The 10,150-nt window shown below is 47.0% G+C and overlaps 2 long non-coding RNA genes across 4 annotated transcripts in view; both read right to left on the bottom strand.

Annotated features, from left to right (window-relative positions):
- Window positions 1-3,770: 3,770 nt before the first annotated feature.
- On the bottom strand, window positions 3,771-7,528 carry LOC123143475 (uncharacterized). Of its 2 annotated transcripts, none has more exons than XR_006470861.1 (2): window positions 6,753-7,528; window positions 3,771-4,790 (listed from the first exon to the last, which is right to left on the bottom strand). It is a non-coding gene; the product is annotated as an uncharacterized lncRNA (long non-coding RNA). The 2 variants fall into 2 exon arrangements; XR_006470862.1 differs by having other exon boundaries at window positions 6,761-7,528.
- Window positions 7,529-8,505: 977 nt separating this feature from the next.
- The window catches only part of LOC123141044 (uncharacterized), a 28,934-nt gene continuing 27,289 nt past the window's right edge, over window positions 8,506-10,150 (bottom strand). The window contains exons 5-6 of one of the 2 annotated variants that reach the window (XR_006470135.1): window positions 8,790-8,838; window positions 8,506-8,552 (exon numbers count right to left, since the gene is read on the bottom strand). This is a non-coding gene — a long non-coding RNA (uncharacterized lncRNA). Of the gene's footprint in view, window positions 8,553-8,681; window positions 8,839-10,150 lie in introns of those variants that run through there. The other variant, XR_006470134.1, reaches the window with a different exon arrangement.

Genomic DNA, 10,150 nt, shown 5'->3' with positions numbered 1-10,150 from the left:
ATAAATTCTGGAGTCCATCGTAGACTTGAATCTACTAATCTACACTCGATCCACTAACAAAACTAACCCCCCCCCCCCCCAATCCCCTACAGATCTACGGTGTAGCATCAGCAAAAACAAGACAGAAAGAAGGACCCCAATCCCCTACAGATCTACGGTGTAGCATCAGCAAAAACAAGACAGAAAGAAGGATGGAGAAGAAAAATTAGGGGGGAACCCACTGCGGCAAATTTGACAATTTTGACCTATAGTTGAAATCAGTTCACAGAATGAACTGTCCTTGAAACTATTTCACTCCCCTGACCCTTTTGTGTAGCGCCCGCCACGCCGGCGCCACACCCTACTGTGTAACGCCTCACAGATAGGTGCTACACGGCCAGCGTCGCACTCATATGTGCCCAAGTCAGCGTGCAGCGCCTGAGAGCTAGGCGCCACACTACACAGTGTAGCGCCTGGCTCCTGGGCGTTGCACTAGTGCAGCGCCTGAGAGTTAGGCGCCAAGGGTCAGCCGTGTGAAATAGTTTCATGGACAGTTCATTCTGTGATTTGATTTCAACTATAGGTCAAATTTGCCAAATTTGCCACTCACTGCATCAGCAGCGCCGGCCATTCCCCTCTCTCGTCCTCTGGTTCGTCTTTTGATTTGATATTGAGGAATGGAGAGAGACGATGTGGATTGAGCTCTGACTGCCCGTTCACCTCTTCTTAATCACCATGGGGGCGGCCGCTTCCACTTCTAAAAAAACAAAACAGCAAAAAAAAAGCCCGCATGGAAAAACAGCCCAGCCCATTAAAAAAAGCAAACGCTCGCGCGGGATCGCGGTTCCACAAGAAGAAAAGGAAAATGGGCCGGTCCACGCCTTACACAGGCCGAAACAAGGGACAACCAGCCTCAGCGCGAATCTACACGCTGCTCAACATCGGACAGCTGAGCAATCGACTGAGACTTCGCCAAGTCTCAATCGACTGATTTTTAGCGGATCCGTTCATTGATTTAGCAGAGAGGAGAATACAAAAAGTTCTAACTGATCGAGAACGCGATCAGTAGCAGAGAGTTGAAAACAAAAAATTTGAGCTAGCAACTGGAGAAGCCCAAAAGCTAGCCTGAAGATCAAAAAACTTATATCTCACGTTTGGTCCCCGAAAGGGGTCTCCAAACAGGCTGCGCCGGCAAGGCGCCATTGTTCCAGGTCGCATCTGATAGAGCCGATGATGTCGCTGGCGCTTGGCTGCTTGTTCTTGAAGGTGCAGCAGTTTCGCTCCAGCCAAATGCGCCAAGAGATTAGGGCGGTTAGCGACAGTATCCCTCTCCTGTGGCCCGGCTCCGTCTTGTTTGCGATCATGGCCACCACCTCCATGGTCGAACTGGGCGGTGACCAGCCCGCAGGGCACAGGGCGGCACATCCCTTCCATGCCGCTGCACGTTGCCAAACCTCTCTGGCCATCGTGCACTCCCAGAAGAGGTGCACCGACGTCTCGAGGTTCCGATTGCAGAGCTGCCAGAAGTAGGCGTTTTCCCAGCCCCGTCTCTGCAGCCGATCATTGCAGCATAGCCGGTTGTGGTGCAGGAGCCAGCAGAAGAACTTCACTTGCCCCGTTGCCCAGGTCTTCCAGATGAGGTTTTTGAGCTCAGAGCGCGGTTGGCTAGAAAACTGCATGGCGTAGGCCGCGCGCGCGGAGTACTCGGCGCCGCCCGCCGTCCAACAGATTTCGTCGCGCATGGCCCCATCGAGCGTGATGCGCGCCGCTCTGATGAGCCTGAGCAGCTGAACGAATTGCGGCAGGATGTTGGTGGTGTTGCCATGTCGCAGGTCATGGATCCATTTGTCCTCGTGGAGCGCTGCTGCCACCGTCCGGTGCTTGCGGATGGAGTGGTTGAAGAGGTCCGGGAAGGATTGCTTGAGGGGGCGGCCGCCAATCCAGTTGCAGTGCCAGAAGGTCGTCTGCTCGCCGCTTCTGATGGTGACTACCGTTGCCCCCGCGAACAGGGCGCGATCTGTGTCGTCGCACGGTGTGCCCGATCCCACCCATGGTCTGTCAGGGCACTTCCAGGCGAGCCAGAGCCATCGAAGCCGCAGGGCCGCGGCGAACCTGGCCATGTCCGGGATGCCCAGGCCGCCGCGATCGACGGGAGAGGTGACCACCTGCCAGCTAACTTTGTTGTTTCCTCCTATGAGGGCATGTACAACACGGGCTCTTAGCACGGACGCCAGGGTTAATTTCCTGGCAGTTACGTACAAATCCCACTTGAATCCAGGAAAGTTATTAGCGTCGATGCAAAAGCTTTCCCTGGGCGCTCCATCCCTTTTTCCTCCCACGCTAGCCATCGTTCTATTCTTTTTTTTTACTCGTGTAGCGCCTGGACTTCGCTGCTTGCGTTGGAGGCAGAGACTATAATACAGATGCTAAATCAAAATCTATTTTTTTATTTGCTGATAAGCGCCTGTTCAAGCGCTTGGCAGTGTAGATGCCCTGAGCTCCTCCTCCTGGGCCCAGTGGAGCGTGGTTGGTTGTAGGCCAAGAGATGAAAAGAAACGTCCTGGGTTCGATCCCCACCAGGCCATTAATTTTTTCCTCCTGTAGAGGCCCATCAGGACTGCGTTTGGTTGGTTTGTTTGATGGGCTGAGCCCACGCTAGCTGGTTGTGGCGTATCAGTTTTCGTTTGGACAGTACCGCACTAAGTTTTCGATGGTAAGAAGTAATAGTACCACCTCAAATGTAAAAAATAATATAGGTGAAAAAAACTGAAAGCATAATTTTATAGAAAGAAGCGTATTATGAAGGTGAACCCACCGAGTCAATCCGTGCTTTATTATTAGGGAGAGACTAGTACAAATGCCCGTACGTTGCACCGAGCGAAAAATGAAATATAACCAACTCTACGTGCCATTATGCAATATTTTTAATCCAATTTTTGCAAACCTCATAAATAAGGTTACACCGAGTATTCTTTTTGTACGATAAAATTTGGACGTAGCCTAAAAATGTTCGTAATTACCTGTTTCAGCTCCGCACTTTCATTTTATACGAAAAATGCAATTTTTATCAATATTTTTTTCTTTATAAAAACACGAATTTTTTACTTTGAGAAAGTGTTTTTTAAAATTTTGAGAATATTTTTTAAATGGTATCATTTCTATGGTGATGATTTTTTTAAAATATTATATTTCATTTGTAATTTATTTTGCACTATTTTTTGGGCTCGGTCCATTGACATTTGGCCCACGATAGTAAGTCCAACCCAAACTGCACCCACAGCAGGCAACAGTGGCCACACACCAAACCGAATTGTCTCAAAAAAAAAAACCAAACCGAATGGGTGTTTGGTTAGGCGCACAAGCAGCCGCCAGACGATCACCTTGTCTTCGTGCCGCTCCCTCCTTCGATTCCAAATGAATCCCCATTTCCTAACCTAGCTGAACTACTGAAGGCAAGGGTGGCAAGCGATTGCAGGTTCGGCTCCGGCGGCGGCACTCTTCGGCTCTCCCACTATCTCATATCACTCCCCTCCCCTCCGGCCGGATCCCTCGGCCTCTCCCTCCCCTCCCCTCCGCCTTCGGCCTTCTCGGCCTCTCCTCCACCTCCGGCCTCCCCGTCATTGTAGGCACTGGGCACTCTCCACAGCTGACGGTTCACATTAGGCTCCGGAATCTGGCCTCCTCACCGTCGCCATCAGTGCGATCATCGTTGCCAACCACACACATGTGCAACACACGTGTCCACCAATAAGTATAAACTTGACCGTGCTGAAAGGACTGGATATTTTAAATTATAGTTGAACATAAGAATTTTAGCATTCCTTTCAAAAAAAGAATTAATACATGTGGGAATGTCTAATGCATATGGTTCATAGACAGGTTGTGGGGGTTTCACAAAAGAAATAGAACATTACAAACTGTAGGCTCCTCGTACAGAAGATCAGATATACTGAAGAGGCCTCTAATGTGAAAATCAACGAGGTTACATCTGCTTTCAACATACTATAGATACAATCAACCAAATAGGACTACCCAACAGATTGGAAACAGGGCAATCATGTAGGGCAATGACCTCACTATCCATGTTGTTGCTGTCATTGAGCACGACACAATATCCGTTGGAGTCTGTCTCCCTTGCACCACACAATCTCCAGTGGTCCCAAGCTAAGCTAGGCTCGCCCGAATCACAATTTCACGGAGGACATTGTTGTATCGACTAATGACTGAATCTCGGCTTCTCTGTTTTCCATTCAAGAAAAGTAGACACAATCCATCATAGTGTAACTGCAACTATTTACGCAAGGCCATAAATTTCTTAGATTTTGAATCCAGATTGGACCATATATTTATTAGCAAAAAAGACAGCATTCGAAAAAACAAATATTGTACTAGAACATGCATTTTTAGACCTTGATACCAAAATAATGGAGAGCAATGGAATTAAAATAAAGTATAGTGCAACGGAAAAAATAATAGACTTAATCAAGAATTTTTTATTAGCATGGTACTTGTAAAGGTATTATGACCTGTAAGGCCCAGGTGGAGAAAGAGTTGTACCTCATATGCACAACTTAACAGGAAGAACCACTAAATCACTACCAAGATTCCAAGACACATATACCATATATATAAGCTATTGTCAGCAAATGCGAAAATCTGAGGACGCCGATAAGTACCGGACGTTCGGGCTGTAGACACCCCGGCCCGAACGACTCGTTCGGGAGGGCAGGGGCATCGACCGAACGATTTCGTTCGGGAGAAGAACGAACCAGCGCGAACGCCCCATCCACCGGGCCCTACAGGCCTTTTTTCTGTGAAAAAAGGCCCATGTTAAGTTATGACTAGTAAAAACGCCCAGTTTTTCTGTACCTTTTTTTAGCAATAGTTTTTCTGTAAACTAATGAACTACTAGACTTCTGCACGGCAAAATTTCCATGGTCTTTTGCCATTCTATTAAAGAAATTGCCATGTTCAAGTTTATGTTTTCATAAATGGCGTAAAAAGGAAGAAGTCATAGCAAATCTGCATCTTTACAATACAAAAAGTTGCCAACACTACGAAGTTCACAAAAAAGGAAGAAGTTGCCGTGGCAAGTTTGCCAAGTTTTTGTACATCTTAGGTTACCATATTTTTGAACATCTTTTGTTGCCATGGCAAGTTTGCTATATTTTTTGAACATCTTAGTGAAAGAAGTTTGCCATGTGTTTGTACAAACTTAATTAAAAAAAACGTTGCCATGTTTTTGCACATATTAACTTTGCCATGGCAAGTTTGCAAATGTTTTTGACATCTTACATTGCCATGGCAAGTTTGCAAATGTTTTTAAACATCTATAATGTTGCCATGTTTTTGAACATCTTTAGTTGCCATGGCAAGTTTGCATGTTTTTCAACAAGTTATTTAAAGAAGTTTGTCATGTTTTTGAACAAAGTTAATTAAAAGAACTTACTATGTTTTTGCACATATTAAAGGTTGCCATGTTTTTGAACATTTTAAAATGCCATGGCAAGTTTCCTAAATTTTTGAACATCTACAAGATCATGGCATGTATTTTAACACCTTAAGTTGTCATGGCAAAGTTTGCCATGGTTTTGAACACCTACAACTTTGCCATGGCAAGTTTGCATGTTTGTGAACATGTTAATTAAAGAATTTTTCCATGGCATAAATGGAATTAAATTTGCCATGGCAAAAAAAATGGAGTAAAAAAGTTGCCATGATCCATCAAAATAAATTTGCCATGGTAGAGAATGAAAACAAATGTCACGTTCTAGTCAGTTTGCCACCTATGACATTTTGAAAAAAATTGTCATGTTCTACTCAGCATCAACTCAAGTGAGTCAGGAATCTAAGTACACTAAATAGTAGGAATGGGAAATCTACTAAAACTTGTTTGATAATTTGCCATGTTGTGCACAAAAAAAAAAGTCATATTCTACTCAAGTTTTCCATCTTCGACATTATCTACAAATTTGCCATGTTCCAATGGCAGCTAGCACGAGTGCATCTACAGATTCATTTCATGCATCAGGCTATATTAAACTTGCCATGGTCCATATAATAAGTTTGTCGTTTAGAGAAATAAAATCTAGCATACATTTGAAGAAAATGGTGGCAAACTATTTTAAGGATGGCAAGATTGCCATGTTTTAGAAACTTCCAAAAAAAATTGTTTGTTTTTAACGGCAAAACACCCCGTAATAACACATCTTAATTTGCCATGGCAAAAAACACGTGGAACTTGCCATGGCAAACTTAACTATATTGACATGGCAAATATATCACATGGACCATGGCAAAATAAATTAAAATTTGCCATGTCATTAAAAGTGAAAATGCCATGGCAATAATAGTGTCAAATTTGCCATGGCAAAAAAAGAGAAAAAATTGCCATGGTGTGTGGATTGCCATGATCCATTGTAGAGAATGAAAATAAATGTCACATTGTACTCAATTTGCCACCTATGATATTTTTAACAGAATTGCGATGTTCTACTCAACATCAACTCAAGTGAGTCAAGAATCTAAGTACACTAAATAGTAGGAATGGAAAATCTAATAAAAGTTGTTTGATAATTTGCTATGTTCTGCACAAAAAATGTCAAGTTCTACTCAAATTTGCCATCTTCTGCACCTAAATAGCTCTGTCACCATCTGCACCTAAAATAGACTATAAATGAATATGAGCATCAACCAAAAATTGCCATCATTTGCACCTAACATAGCCCCTTTCACAAAAAAAAATGAAGAGAAGAAGGAGAACAGGAAGACACCTGAATACCTGCAGGCGTCTCACTACCTGACAGTAGCGACACATAGCAGCGATAGCAAAAAATAGTGCATGACGGCCTCCGGCCTAGAATTCCCGGCAACCGCAGCGCCCGTAGAAGACGAGCAGGAGGGTCCCGTCGCCCATGGGCATCGCCTGGTCACCGTGCTAGGAGAGACATGACGGCGGAGGGTGCCGCGGTGTAGGATGGCACCCTCGCCTCCTGGCGGCCGCGCAACAGACAAATTCCCCGGCGTCCGATAAGCCGGAGGAGACGACGAGGAGGGTTCCGTCGCTCATGAGGAGGAGGGCGCCAAGGTGCTGGACGGCGCCGTCGCCTCCAGCCGCGCCGTCACGACGGGTGCGAAGGTGCGCGGCGGAGGAGACGCAGCTCGGAGCGATGGCGGACTCCGATGGCGTCGGGGACGGTCAGCTCGGCGACGGCGATTAGCGCGCAGATGGCGGCGGCCTCGGCGACCGCCGCGTCACTCGCCCCTCGGCCTCCGCCCACGACAGCAGATGGAGACGCTCGGCTCGGACCCGGAGCACGCCGGCCTGGTGCTCGGCGCCGGCGAGTATCGCAGCCAGCTGCGGCGGTCGGCCTCCGCGGCTCCGCTCACCGTCTGCGGTGGCTGGGTCAGTGTGTGTGGGATGAAAGGATAAGGATGAAGAGAGCGTGTGGCAGGGGAGGAAGCATTCGTTCGGGATGAGGATCACTTTTACCGAACGATTTCACTAGCTGACGTAGCCGTGGACCTCTGCTTTAACATGCTTTAGGATCAGTGCTAACATCCTATGATCAAAAGGTCGTTCGGGGCGAGAGCGTAAAAGTTGGACGTTCGGAAGTTATTGATTTCGAAATCTGAAGATTGTTAGCAAATCCATTGAGAGTAGCACTGTTACATATGCAAATCATCATACTGATTAGAAGAGCATACGCTGTGCCTCCTCGGTCACTACACCGAGCCGAGTCTTCTTGGTAGCCGCCTCGGCCTTGGCAGCATGCAGCCCCTGCCTTGGTGTGTCCACGATGGTTCGGACGAGTCTCCAGTCCGTGCTGCCAATCCTTATGAACTGCCAAGTTTCAGTACCAGTGCAAAACAAGAGTAAATATTCACATCAACCTAGTGCAAAGCTAGCTACCTGGCACTTACATCTGCCATTCAGAAAAATGTGTATGACAAGATGGGTTTATAAGATCTTATTATGCAATTCCCCAATGGAAGTTCTAATGCAGCACATTAATTACACATATCTCATATGCTTGTAAAGTATAGATGACTAATTTATAATCATGGTTGCCAAGTTGAAAATAAGATCTCGCATATGGACTGACATATTCTAAACACAGTATTACAATCTCCATCACAACGGTTCAGAGATGAATGGCAGGCATAGAAAAGTAACTGAAAATTGCTGCAACTCACGTCTGACAAAACTCGAAAGTCAAAACTTTTCACCAACAGAGGTATCTATAGGGAAGCCAATATATACATGGAACAGTGTGCAGTGCATGTAGTAATTAAACACAGGGCAAAATGTCTATCTAACCTGTGCAGTTTAATCCTAAGCGAGTGTGACATCAATGAGTCATCAAATTACGTTTCAGGGAATAAGAGATGGAGGAGGCACATATATCCAACCATTTTCTCTGTGCAAAAGAGAGCTGGTCGGCAACGCTCGAGCGAGGTTGGCCCCTGGGGCTTTAAACAGCCGCATGCGAGATCAAGGCGCCCGCACGACAACGTGATTCAGTGGTCCTTAGAGGTAGCGACACCACAATTTAGTATTTCAAATAAATGTCCTACTCAGTCAAAGTAAGAGAAAACTAATTCAAAGCAAAGACGAAACAAAAATTTGGGACATTGGTAAACACGGTAAAACATGAAGATATATCAGCTATAATCTTTACGTCCACATTGGGACACTGGTAAACAAGGTAAAGCATGAAGATATATCAGCTAGAATCTGACCTCCACATTGCAGTAAAAAGTACCGAGAAACAATGTAAAACATGACGAAGATCAGCTAGAAGTTGTACCTCCGCATCGAGATGCTGACAAAATACTCGTCAACGGAAGTGCAGGGACCTATTGCTGAGTAAATAGGCAATTTTTCGACTAATTTAATCCATAGATAAATCACTAGCATGGCATTGACTGAATTGATGACGTACTTACACATACTACTAGTACTGTTAATACGAAAATAAACAGGAGCGGGATAAACGCGTTATACCCTCCAGTGGGCCATGCAGACGCCGCGGCGGTGGTGGCAGCAGCAGCGTCCTCGGCGGCCTTCTTGTCGGCTTCAGCTTTCTCGGCGGCGGCACGTTCGGCGTCGGTGGACATGGTGATGACGAGGACAACGCGGACGTAGACGAACGACGAGCAGTCGCTTCCCAAAAACCTATTCGCCTCTCTCCCGTACAGGAATCGGAGAGACGGGGTTTCGGAGACCTGCTCTCCCGTCGACCGTGTACGCGGCGGACGGGATGGAGTCACCGGCGGTAGCAGCAGCAACGGAACGACAGTGGGCGTGCGCGTGGAGCAGATGCGATGCGATCTGATCAAGGCAGCTAGGGTTCGGAGACACCGTACACTGCGTGGAGAGACATGGGCTCGACCCACGTCCATGACAGCCAACGATCCGACGTCTCAGACCGTGGCCCAGCTGTCGGAAACTCTCCGTTAGCGACTGGCAAAAATAAGCGCGTAGGTGTGAGCTCGGCTCGGCTCACGCGCGCCGCGGCGCGTCGTGACGAGGCGTGGCGTGGCGAGGCGGGCGGCGGAGGAGGAGTGCGCGAGGGCCTCATCTCTTCTCAAGCTCCAATAGTATGTAGAAGAGAATCCCTTATAAGGAGGTCCAACTCCTCTTCCACTTCCGGGGTGGAACTAAACTTCCCACTACACCTAGTGCCATGTAACTGATACGTCTCCGTCGTATCTACTTTTCCAAACACTTTTGCCCTTGTTTTGGACTCTAACTTGCATGATTTGAATGGAACTAACCCGGACTGACGCTGTTTTCAGCAGACTTTTCATGGTGTTATTTATGTGCAGAAACAAAAGTTCTCGGAATGACCTGAAACTCCACGGAACGTCTATTTGGAAATAATAAAAAATCCTTGCAAAAGATGAAGACCAGGGGGCCCACACCCTGGCCACGAGGGTGGAGGGCGCGCCCTCCCCCCTAGGGCGCGCCCCCTACCTCGTGGGCCCCCTAGAGCTCCTCCGACCTCAACTCCAACTCTATATATTTGCTTTCGGGGAGAAAAAAACCAGAGAGAAGAATTCATCGCGTTTTACGATACGGAGCCGCCGCCAAGCCCTAAACCTCTCGGGAGGGCTGATCTGGAGTCCGTTCGGGGCTCCGGAGAGGGGGATTCGTCGCCGTCGTCAT

Source organism: Triticum aestivum, chromosome 6D, assembly GCF_018294505.1.
Source record: "Triticum aestivum cultivar Chinese Spring chromosome 6D, IWGSC CS RefSeq v2.1, whole genome shotgun sequence".
Classification (NCBI taxonomy): Eukaryota; Viridiplantae; Streptophyta; class Magnoliopsida; order Poales; family Poaceae; genus Triticum; species Triticum aestivum.
The sequence above is the reverse complement of the archived record's forward strand: the minus strand, read 5'-3'. Positions and strand labels throughout refer to the sequence as shown.